The 11,873-nt window shown below is 48.1% G+C and overlaps 1 protein-coding gene across 1 annotated transcript in view; it reads right to left on the bottom strand.

Annotated features, from left to right (window-relative positions):
- The window catches only part of LOC138577213 (ceramide synthase 2-like), a 929,909-nt gene extending 918,356 nt beyond the window's left edge, over positions 1-11,553 (bottom strand). Inside the window, exon 1 of the mRNA XM_069649612.1 lies at positions 11,159-11,553. The gene's annotated coding sequence lies outside the window, so the exon portion shown is untranslated. The remainder of the gene's footprint in view (positions 1-11,158) is intronic.
- Between the last annotated feature and the right edge of the window lie 320 nt (positions 11,554-11,873).

The following is an 11,873-nucleotide window of genomic DNA, read 5'->3' on the forward strand; positions in this document are numbered from 1 at the left end:
TCTCCCCACCATGAATGACATTCTGCAGGTCTCTGTAACGACTAGAAGAAAATCTGCTCAGCACAGCGTTTCCTCCTCTTGGTGCATTTAAATCTTTAACAGGCACGAGTGTGATTGTTTAGGCTCATATCAGTTAGAATACTGGTACCTATAGACCTTCGTTTATGGTGAAGAAAATAAAGCTACAATCATGCTCATTTGCATAAAATGCTTCTATACACATTTTCGTTTCACTATTGCAATGTTGGTTCATCATGTGATTGGTATATTTTCTACAAATCAGTATTATTTTAGTGCTTGAAAGTCATAATATTCACAAATAAATTCACTCTACTGTACGCCAAGGACTGGGAAACAATGTGGAAACTGGTTTAATTGTAGACTGGGCTCAATTCCCAGGCCCACCAATGAGCCAAAAAATGTGAGCTTGGTCGCTCATGCAATCTCATAGTGCCTAACCTGTCTGCACGTTTCTCAAGATTGCAAAATTGCCCGTCTGTTCTATGGAGGAGTTACACACTAATGACACGCTAATCGAATTATTGTATGGATACTGCGGCGTGTGTACCTTATTCATGCATTTACTAATGTGTAGTGCATCTATACTACAGGCCGTATACCTTCCTTGTGTATGCCGTTATAAAAATCCATACTGTGTCTTTGTTGGGTGGCCCCACTTTACTTCAACCAGAAAAATGGTCTACACTTATTTCATCCACATGGCCTTTACTTCTCCATGCATTCAATTATTCTTGCTTTTACTGAGGCAGTATCTTCATATTGTCAAGGGGGCAATGGATGTGGCTAAGGTTAGCTGTAAGTTTAGGATTGGTGTCAATGGAGATTAGGGAGAAGAATACGGGTTCGAAAACAGGAGGGGGTACATGGGGTTTCCCCCTCTACTGGCAAAGTGAATGCTAAGAGAAGTGAAAGACAGGAGAAGAAAAGGTATGGAGAAATAAAGAAATAAAAATTAAAGTGCATGTATGGCAAAGTGAATGCAGGTGAAGTAAAGAAATACGCCCATTTGCTGGAGCGTAAGCGCCCTCATTGGAAACTGCTAATGTTGCCCTTTAAAGGCCGATTCCAGCACAGTTGAAGAGTTCACAAGTATTTTCATTTCTGCTACAAAGCATGAGATGTTGGGACATGGGGAGACGAACCTAGTGCCTTGGATCTCCTCATTTCTTTGGTTTGGGAAGGGGCCCAAAAGCAGCTGTGCACCTACCGCTGAAACTCCTTATAGCCCTGGGCAGAAACAACTCACCCAAGCATGGGCATCATTTTAGGGGGGGCAGGGGTTTTTGTCTCCCCCCAACTTTCATGGCACACCATTTTGTCCCCATTCGTTTGGCTGGGGCACTTTTTCTTCAGACATAATGCCCCTCCCTACCCCCAACATTTTCAGCAAAGTTACTCCACTGCACTCAAGCGGACTATACCACCTACCAGTAGTGGCATGTCAATAATGGGTAACAGTGCCGACCCGCCACGGCCAGACAACCGATTGTAAACACAGAGTTCTCCCGCATATGCATGTTGCTGCTGAGGGAGTGCTGGCGGGCTAGATTTAACTGTAAATGAGAAACATGGACGTGGTTTCCCTTTGACAGTTTGGATTCCCAGCGTGCCTGCCCAATGAGCCAAGCAAGGCTGGGGGTGGTTTGCTTCTCCAGCCTTGCATGGCCCATTGGGGAAGCAGGCTGGGAAACTGCATGTCTAAATGCGTGTAGGTGGCACTCCTGTGCGTCCCCACACATTCAGATGGCATGTGGTGTTTTGCACAGAGTATCCAGCTCCTTCGCGCATGTGCAGTCCTGCTTCCTGTTTGTACTGCATGGAACATGGAGGGCCTTCTGCGAGGTGACATGTGCAGAGCAGGGCAGAAGTATGAATGCTTGTTTGTATGAATGTGTGAATGAGTATATGGTATCTGGGTATGCCTGTGAATGAGCGAGTGAATGCTATGTGAATGTGCGTGTGAATGAGCAAGTGAATCTGAGTGCTTGTGTTTGTGCTTGGCGGCCGATTATTTGGGACGAGCGGTTGTGACATTTTTTAATGGGTATAAATGATAAAACAAACATTGTAGTGTTACTTTGTGGCTACACTAGTCTACTTTGGTGCAGCTAGTCTGGCCATGTATTATAACTGTGGCCTGGCATTTTTTGCTGGGCATCAAAGATAAAGCGAACTTGATGAGTGGTTTTAGCAGGCCCCATGTGCCTACGTTGACGAGTCTGTAGAGGTTTTTGCATTGTGGCATGAGATGTTTACTGGCAAAGTCAACAAAAGTATGTTCTTACATGGATATATTGGCAGAACCAGCATGGATATGTTTTCTTATAGCAACAATACTGGCAGAAGGACAAACATGAGTGTGTTCTTATGTGGGAATATTAGCATATTTTCATGCAGCCAGCATGGAAATGTATGGGCACAACCTGAATGAAAATGTTTTTACACTGACATCCATTGTGGGAAATTGCATCATGAAAGTACATTTGAAATTGTTCCTGTGCAGTATTGGGGACATGCAATTGTTGGATTTATTCATGAGTTACCCTTCAAAACAGATTTCAAACTGTCTGGCTTTTTACCCAATTATCACAGAAAATGTACGGTAAAATGCACCATTTTAGCCCATTATTTAAAAAAAATGGTATTGGTGTGGGACGGGTGGATGAGAGAACTCCCCCCCCCCTAAACTTCCCCTGCTTGGTTTGTGTTTCTTCACTATGCTTGGCCGTCTGCATATTTGTGTGAAACCTTTAGGCCCCTCCAAATAAAAAATAAAATAGCAGCCGCTGCTACTGCCTTGGCCAGGATCACTTCCGTGTTAAACGGCGACCGTCCCACTCCTTCTCATGCTTGCAGCTCCTGTGAAGCAGACACATTCGCTGCAGGCCGGCCCGTGGCCTCCTGAGTTATGCATTCGTATTCGAACCGGATACAGGCGCGTGTAGATAACACTTATCACCACAGGCCCCACTCCCGTGCCCTTCTTAGAATGCAATAGCCCGCAAGATAGGAGAGAGTCGAGGTCCTCGTGAATCAAACTGCTGACATTGTCTATGTTCACGAGAGAAGAGCAGCACTGGATCGGAAGAGCACAAGCCAACAGTCAGAAGCGAGAGGGTTAAAAGTGGTCTGGAGAGCTGAGGGGAAGGGGAAGGGGAAACGGGTGAGGTGAGCGGGAGAAGTGGCGAGAGCCACCACTAGCAAGAGATAAGAAGAGTTATGAGAAGAGCGAGGTGGTCCTCCGGAAGTGAACAGGAAGTGCTCCGACTAAGAGGAAAGAGTCGATCACGGGCACACAAAATGTGATAGCAAAATGCGAACATCAGGGCATCTCCAACTACAGAGCAGACAGGCAATCATCCTGGGGCCGGCAGACACCGAGACGCGAACGCACCTAAGCACAGGATACATATGCGTGCTCTGATGCTAGGGGCGACGCCCCATACAATTTACACTTTGAACAAGAACGTACCCCAATGTTGCGACTGGACCTGCGGTCACGCAGGCCAGTCCGACCATCGCTGGGGGCACCCAGCCCACACGTTGGCCTGAACAATTACCGGGCTGGCCCACAAGCCAGCCCGAGGACTTGCTGGGGGCACCCAGCCAACATACAGGGACAGGGCACACTGTCCGCCCAAGAGCACATGGGGGTTTCACTGGCCAGGGGGCACCCAGGCACCCCAATCAGTGTTGCCCAGCAGGGGAACCGGCCCACACACGCTCAGTTGCCCTGCAGGGACTCAGCTGCAGCATACAAACATTGGGACAGCGTTGCCCATCAGGGGCACCATCCTGGTGCAGGGCCATGCAGGGTAGGCCCTCTGCCTGCTACGCAGTGCCAGCATGGCATTGGCAAGAATGACACATCTTTCTTGATCTTCTAGGTGAGGTATGGGAGAGCACTGTTAGAGAGGCATCTGTGTGTGATAGAGTTTAGAACATGATCCGTTCTTGTATCAGGAGCCAATGTGCTTTTCTTCTGGCGGTGGAGATATGTTCGTGTTTCGGAATGTTAAGGGCTGCTCAGAGATCATTGTTCTGAATTACCTGCATCTTTTGGATGTTGCATGAAGACGTGCCTGCAAAGAGTGCATTGCAATAATCAAGCCTAGAGCCAATGACAGCTCGGGCAATAGTAAGGCAGCTGTCCGGAGCGAAGAATGGTCTGCAGGCGTTAATTAGTTTTGTGGTATGAGCAGCTGATGAGGGAGTGGCATTCACTAGATGTGGAAGGGACAGTGTGGTATTGAGACTCCCCGTGTCTTCACTGTTGGCGAGACAGGAATCGAGAGGTCGTCTATTGTGAAGGCAGCATATTGATGTTTAAGACTCTTGATCACTGCAGACGGATTTCAATTTGTTCATCATTGAGGCAGAGGCAGTGAGCAGGCATCCAAGCCTAGATAGTCTGGTAGACAGTGTTTACTGTGGCAGAATCTTCTGAATAGTTGCGAGGGGGGAGAATTAGGGTGTCATCAGTGTAATTGGTATACATTATGCCGATTGAATCTAGGAGGTTGAAAAGCGGTTTGGTAAAGATGTTGTAGAGCAGTGACCTTCACATTTTTGGGCCTGGGCCCCCCCCTGAGCAAAATGTGGGCAGGCCAGGCCCCCCATAAATACCAAATGGACAGTAAGTCCAAATGGCTATGAACCTTTGTGCGCCTCAGACCTTGGGCTCCCCCCACCCTGCTCCCACCAATGCCCCTGGGCTCACCCCATCCGGCTCCCACCACTATGCCATGGCTCCCCTAACCTGCTACCACGACAGTCCCTGGGCTCGCCCCACCCTGCTCCCAGCACAGTCCCATGGCCAGTGGTGGCTGGTGAATTTGTTACGTGGAGGGGCTTAATTATTTTTCCCAGATATTCCAGAGTAACCAAGCATAGCAATGGAACCCGAGCCAATCAAGGAGGGTTCAGGGGGTTTCTGTCCAAATAAATGTTTTACAATAATGGGTTAAAATGTTGCATTTTAGAGCATATTTAAAAAAAAAACATAGGGTAAAAAGTCAAACAGTTTGCAATTGTCACTGGGGGGCATAGGGGGCAGGCATGGCATATTTTACTGGACATCTATGATAGATGTCCAGTAAGATATCATCCCTGTTCTGTGGGCCTCAGAGTGCCTAACACACGCACACAATCAAAGTGCTTATGTGTGTATGCAAGGCGCTGGGGGGCGCACAGGGAAAGCATGTCATTTTTTACTGGACATCTATGATAGATGCCCAATAAAAAAATAACATCCCTGTCCCCTGGGCACCAGAGTGCATCAGAATGAGAGCTGATTTTGCAGGTGGGTATGATGATTGTGCAACAAAGGCAATTCAAAATGGCTTTGGTATACAATTCTCCCCTCCCCCCACTCGGCAAAATCAGCTCCACAGATCAACACAAACACACACACACACATTCACACAGCAAGCACTATCATTCACACCCATCATCAAACACTTACTCATAACTCGAGCATACACACATCCATACGCATAAAAAAATTCATTAACATAAACATACATTCGCCATGGTCCTGAAGTTTTCTCCCCAGTGCTCCAGCTCCTGCATCATGAACAGGAATGGGGAATCAAGAGCTGGTTCCTGCACATGCATTTATGGGCCCGAGTGTGGGTACTGAAACACCCTGCTCCAGCCTAACATGTCTGTATGTGTGAGGAGGCGCAGGAGCTCCCCCTCGCACATACAGTTCCCCAGCCTGCATTTCCAATGAGCTATGCAAGCTATGCAATGCCCTCGCCCAGCATATGATTGATGCTGGTGGGAGGGGGCACTGGCATTATCTGCAAATACTCAAATGAATCTCTCATACAGAAAGAAGGCGATCCACATTGTAGCTTCAGGCGAGAAATTTGATGCAGAAGTAAGATGTTGGCAGAAGATCTTATGGTCAACCCGATCGAACGCTACTGAGAGATCAAGTAGTAGAAGGACGGCAGGCTTTCCTTTGAATTTGATGTCATCCAGCTGGTTCTTCAAGCCTAGCAGGGCTAATTCTGTTCCATGGCCAGGGCGGATCCCACATTGGCTCTTTCCAAGATATGGTTAGATTTCAGGTATTGCTGGATTTGGAGGTATGCCGCCACACTCACAGTGAGGATAAAGCACACATCTTGGCATATTTAAGAGAGCTCTGCAGTTGGAGGTCTCCAATAATTTTGTGTGGCAATTTTAGTTGACTGCTGGACCCAAAGTTAGCTCAAACAACAAAAGTTTGGGGCGGGAAGGCCTCAGAAAAGAGAGCAGTTGGGTAAACTTTTCTCTGAATTTGAACTGGCTGATGTTTGGGGTATTTCCAATTGTCACATTAAGGAATATTAATTTTATTTTAATTGCTGCTGTCGTTACTCACAGATATACGAGTTTATTATTTTCTGGCTAGTAGGTCAGTCTGTAAATAGTCTGGTATTTCATAAATGGATCACTCACACCCCTGAAAATAATAACTGTTTTATCTGCAAATTTGCCGGTTGACCTTGAAGGTTGGATCTTGGTTAAGGAAAATGTTATTTCCATTGGAAACCAATAACTATTTTTTCTGTCTGCTAATCAAAATTCTGCCCCTAGCTGCTTTCATTGCGGATCTAATGAAGACTTTCTGTAGGTGGGTTAGGTGAATACGAGTTACTATATCACCAAATATCATGAGTTAGATTTAGAGCGTGATGCCCCGTTTACTGGAGTATGGACGGAGGGCGTTTATTTTGAGACGGGCTGATTTTACTAATCGTGCAGGCTCTGTGATCTTGTTGCAGGCTGAGTTTAAAGGGTCTTACCCAACTCAGGGGGAATCGACACAGGGGGAATCAACCCAGGGGGAATTCTATTCATCAAAACAGAAGGAATCAGCAATATGAAACCAGGGAGGAAATTGGTCGGAATTTGACTCGACAGGCTAGTAGGATTCGACGAGTAATAGAGATCCGTAATTCAGCTGGACACATTTTTCATCATACTACTGAGAATCAAGGGTATTCTGTAATATTCTACTGTACTCTTTATACCCTACACGACCATATAGAGATATAGTGAATTACTCGCCCAATCTCACTCTAACCTCCTTAAGTCCTACTTTGATGCAGATCCTTTCAAGGCCTTTAACAGCTGTTGAATTTAAAACATCTCTTAAGGGCAAAGTGTCAGGTACAACTGCTGGCCCTAAGGGTATCCACATTGTGGTATAACAAATGTTCTGGGATAGCCTTGCTCCGTTATTTGTAGAGAGGAACAACGAAATGGAAGAGGGGCTTACACTTCCAGTTCTTGAGGGAAAAGCTAGAATTGCTGCCATTCTGAAGATTCCTATAGTAAAACTATATTCTAAAATTCTTAGAATGTGTCTGGTTCAGGTAATCCCACACTTTATTGACCCTCCACCCCAGCTCTGATCAGCATGGCTTTATGCTGAACTTGCCATTCTTGCTCAGGGTGAAATAGATTCTACAGAAATTAGCCCAGTCCGGGATTTAACTTTGCATTATGTGACATTTAGCCCAGATTGATAATGTGAAGCTGCAGGACTACAAATCCCAGAATGCAAAGTTAAACCATGGATTGGACTAGCATCTCCCGAATAGAATGGGTAATATTGGCATGTATGACTTATGAATATCAGATTTATATTGCACTTGCATCAACCCAGAAATTCAGCGAAAAGGAAGGTCATGAGTTCCTAACACTATTTATTTATTTATTTATCGGTCATTTGTTGTTAGGTGCTTATACAATTAGCAAAACTGTTTCATAGGGATCTACATGATTTTTCCGTCGCGGAAAAGTCATCGACAAAAAAGTTTGCATGAGAAATGTACAGACCACAAAAGTTTGTACATTTCCCATGCGAACATAATATTAAAAACTCTACAAAACCCACACCCACAACACACCCCCAACTTACCTTTTAAAATGCTCTGTGTCCCAGCAGCACCAGTTCCCTTTCCCTTCCGTGATTGGTAACCGGCGTCGCAGGGTCCTTTTCTTTTTTTTGGGGGGCAGCTGCAGGGGTTTCCCCCCACAACCCCTGCCCACTATACTGTGTAGTATAGTGAGCGGGGTGTTGCGGGGGACACCCCCGCAGCCCCTGTTTTTTTTTTTTCCTTTTTCTTTTTTCGGGAGCGCTGCTCACTATACTGTACAGTGTAGTGAGCGGGGTGTTGTGGGGGACAAACCCTGCAGCCCACGTTTGGTTTTTTTCCCGGTGTGCTGCGGGTGTGTCCCCCGCAATCCCCACTCACCATACTGTATATTATGGTGAGCGGGGTGTTGCGGGGACACCCCTGCAGTGTTTTTGTTTTTTAAATGCATGCCACCAAAGGTTCAAACTTTTGGTGTTCGAACCTTTGGTGGCATGCATTTATGACCTTTTTGTATAGGTCGAATCTTTTTTTTTGGTAATTTCTACCGATTCCATTTCATAGACTAGCGAGGAGGTCAGGCGAAGAAAAATAGACAAAGGGAGTTCCAAAAAAGGGGTCCTGACAGAGCCAACGCTGGACTAGAGCTCCATGACTTTGTAACCAAAAGGATTCTTCAGTTGAGTATAATGCTGGGGGAGACCTGTGAATGTGACAGGCGGTCTCCAACAAAGTTTTTGAGGGGCACTGCAAAAACTTAAATCCAGGGATTTGCAATCTGCCGCACTCCAGATGTTTTGGACTACAGCTGCCATGATCTTCACCATTGACCATGCTGCCTATGCCTGCTGGGATTTGTCACCCAAAGCATCTGGGGAGGCAAAGTTTTCAGTCTTGTAGCTAGAAAAAAAAAAAAAAGATCTAGGCATATGATATGATATTTTATTTGTATTGCGCCCATACACAGGTGTTTCAGAGCGCCACGAGGCAAGGGAGGGGGAAAACAAAGGAGGACAAAACAACGATCTTACTAGGCCCAGTGACATTGAGAACGCGCAAGTGCAGAGGGGAGGGGAGAGTTGGTAAGTGCTAAGCAAGGGATAAAAAAACAACTGATAGTGCAGCCAGCAAGGTGGCAAGTGCAAGGTTTAGGCACAGGCAAGGGGTGTTTGTTAAGTGCAGGTAGGGGACTGTAGGGTTATAGATACATACCCAAGTTCAAGGGTTGCCAGGAGGCAGCGCGGGTGTATGTCTGGGTGGGCAGGGACCTGGGCCCGAAATCAAAGGGTAGCCAGGTGCACTGAGCCAAAACAGACAGTTTAGCAGGGGAAAGGAAGAGCAAAGAGGAAGGTCTTGAGGTGCTTCTGGAATCAGCGATGGTTCTCCTCAAGTTTTAGAGTGGCAGGGAGGCTGTGCCAGAGGGAAGCCGCAGCCAGAGAAAGATCTACCCCCAAATTGTTGTTTGGAGAAGCGACTGACCATGAGAGAGTTGGAGTTGGAGGTGGAGGAGTGAAGAGCTTGAGTGGGAAGGTATTTACGGAGGGAGAGTTGAAGGTATTTTGTACCCAGGCCTTAGAAAGTCTTGTGGACAACGCAGAAGGTCTTGCATTTAACCTAGATGGATACATGTGAGAAAAATGTAAGACAAAGACGTTAGAGATAAACCTCAGCTGGGTGTAGCTTAAGAGCGGGACCCAAGATGAGACATGTCAGGAGCGCGACAACGGACACAGGGTTTAATCCTTGGTGTTTTCTATACTGCTTTTGAAAGCTCTTTAAAGCACAGCGCTACGTAAAGACAAAGCCAGATACTAAGTAAAACCTGTAGTGCTGCACTGGCAGGGAAGCGAGCTGACATCTATGTATCTATGAAGAAAGAAGGAAATGAGTTCAGAGACAGGGGGGCAGTTGGAGGAAGTGCTGCAGATAATACTCAAGTCCTGTGCAACTCGCGCCTTTCCATCGATGAGCATTTTTTTAGGGCAACGTGTTTTACAATCATGCCCCTCAGTAGAGACAGGCCCCCTTACCACTTCAGCGACCACCAATGTTGTAGTGCCAATAGTGATAGCCCTTTCCACAGAATAGGTACCGCTTTATGGGCCTGATTACAAGTTTGATGGTATTGCAGTGGCTTATCTGCTGAAATACCACCAAACGGATTTACTGTTACCTCCTCTTGGTCCGGCAGTATTAACGATGGATTACAAGTGGTAGTAGGCAGTGTTACTCCACATTAATTCGAGGACATAGGACTGCATGGGAATTTCAGTGGATTTACCGTTGACAGTAATTCTGCCGATTTGGCCCTTTTTTGGTGGTAAGGCGGAGGAATTACATCCACCTTGCCTCGAAATTCATAGTTCGGCAGTGTGGTAATGCAGTGGTAACTCCGTTACCACTGCATTACCACCGTTTTTGGCCACAGTGCTGAACTCGAAATGAGGCCCTATGTACGGCCCAGCCCACACTAATACCATCAACAGACACAGCTGCGCTGCCCGCCAACAGTAGCCAACGTACCCCGTCAGTGCCAGCCAGTTGCTCCAACATACGGACAGCCACTCCACCCAACAAAGATGACAGTCATTTGGCGCATCCCAGCAGTCACTGCCTCATTCCTGCCCCCACAAGAAACGGCGCCCGGCGGCCATAGCCTGGCAGTGCCAGTCTCCACTGTAAATCCCTTCTTTGCCAAGGGGTTCCGCCGCGGCAGCTTTCCAGCTCCTAACAGCCGTCACAGTACATACTCCGTTTGTGACTGGTGCTTCCCAGCAGTGACAGCTCCCTTGCCCCCCCAGCTCCAACAGTAAGCCTACTACCCACCTACTAGGAATGACTCCCCCGCTTCTGCGGTGACCTCAAACCACACTGAGCAGAGGGAGCGACAACCCCAACTTCCCAGTCCCAGGTGACAATCACCTGGCCAGCAGTGGCAGCCTTTACATAGATGCAAAGAGTTCCGTCCTGCTTTTAATGTGACATACTGGGACTTGTAATCCTGGCTTCCCGCATTAAGAAGGCATGGGTAAACCAGGACAGGAGTCACAGGACTCATCAGTGGAAATGGCAGCGGCAGGCCCCTCCCACCTGATCTGACCCCAGCTGTGACAACCCACTGCACCACAGCAGCAGTCCCCGAGACGTCATCTTTCGCCAATCCAGCTGTGATCATGCCTCCACACTGTGACCTGCCTGCCCCTCCGTTCTAAAGGGGTCCCTCGCCACGGTTTGTCACTCCTCCACCACACCCCTTCACTCACCTCGGAACGTTAATTCGCTGGTCCGCGGACTGTGTATGGAAGACCTGTGGTCTTCTGGGTCTCAGCGGGGACGTCACCACCTGGAGGCACTCCGACCCTCTCCTGCAGGCAACTCTACCTCCTGCAGGCAGCGCTCCCGTGTAAAAGCGTCACTCCTCTCCTCTCCTGCAGGCAACTCTCGCTGCTGGAGGCAGTACTCGCACCTGAAGGCGTCACTCCTAATCTCTCCTGCAGGCAACTCTCCCCTCTGGATGCGGTATCCCACCTGCGGGCAGCTCTTCCTCCTGCAGGCAACCCTCTGATTCCTTCCTGCAGCCAGCGCCCTCTCTTCCAGGCAGCACTCCCTCCTGCGCGGGTCTCGCTTGCTCCTGCAGCTTAAACTTCCTCCTGCAGGAGATTTGCAGGCCAGGTCCGGGAGCAGCGGATCGCACCCACTGCTAAAGCTCCGGCTGGGGCGGGAGGATGAGAAAGTGCCCCGCCCACGACTCGCCGGGTAGAGGGGCGGGATAGGGGCACGGCAGAGGGCGGGGCTGGTGATGTTGATGTTGAAAGGTTGGGAAGCGGGAAAGGAGACGCCAGTCTTGCAAGAGAGATGGCGAGAAAGTAGCGGACGAATGAAGGGAGGGACTGAGTTAAAAGGGCGGGGTTGGAGCCGAGAGGCGGTGCTGGCCCCAGTTGTGTTGTGACTGGCCTGTCTGTGGGCAGTAGTGCCTCT

This window comes from Ambystoma mexicanum, chromosome 1p (genome assembly GCF_040938575.1).
Source record: "Ambystoma mexicanum isolate Mex_15411 chromosome 1p, UKY_AmexF1_1, whole genome shotgun sequence".
Classification (NCBI taxonomy): Eukaryota; Metazoa; Chordata; class Amphibia; order Caudata; family Ambystomatidae; genus Ambystoma; species Ambystoma mexicanum.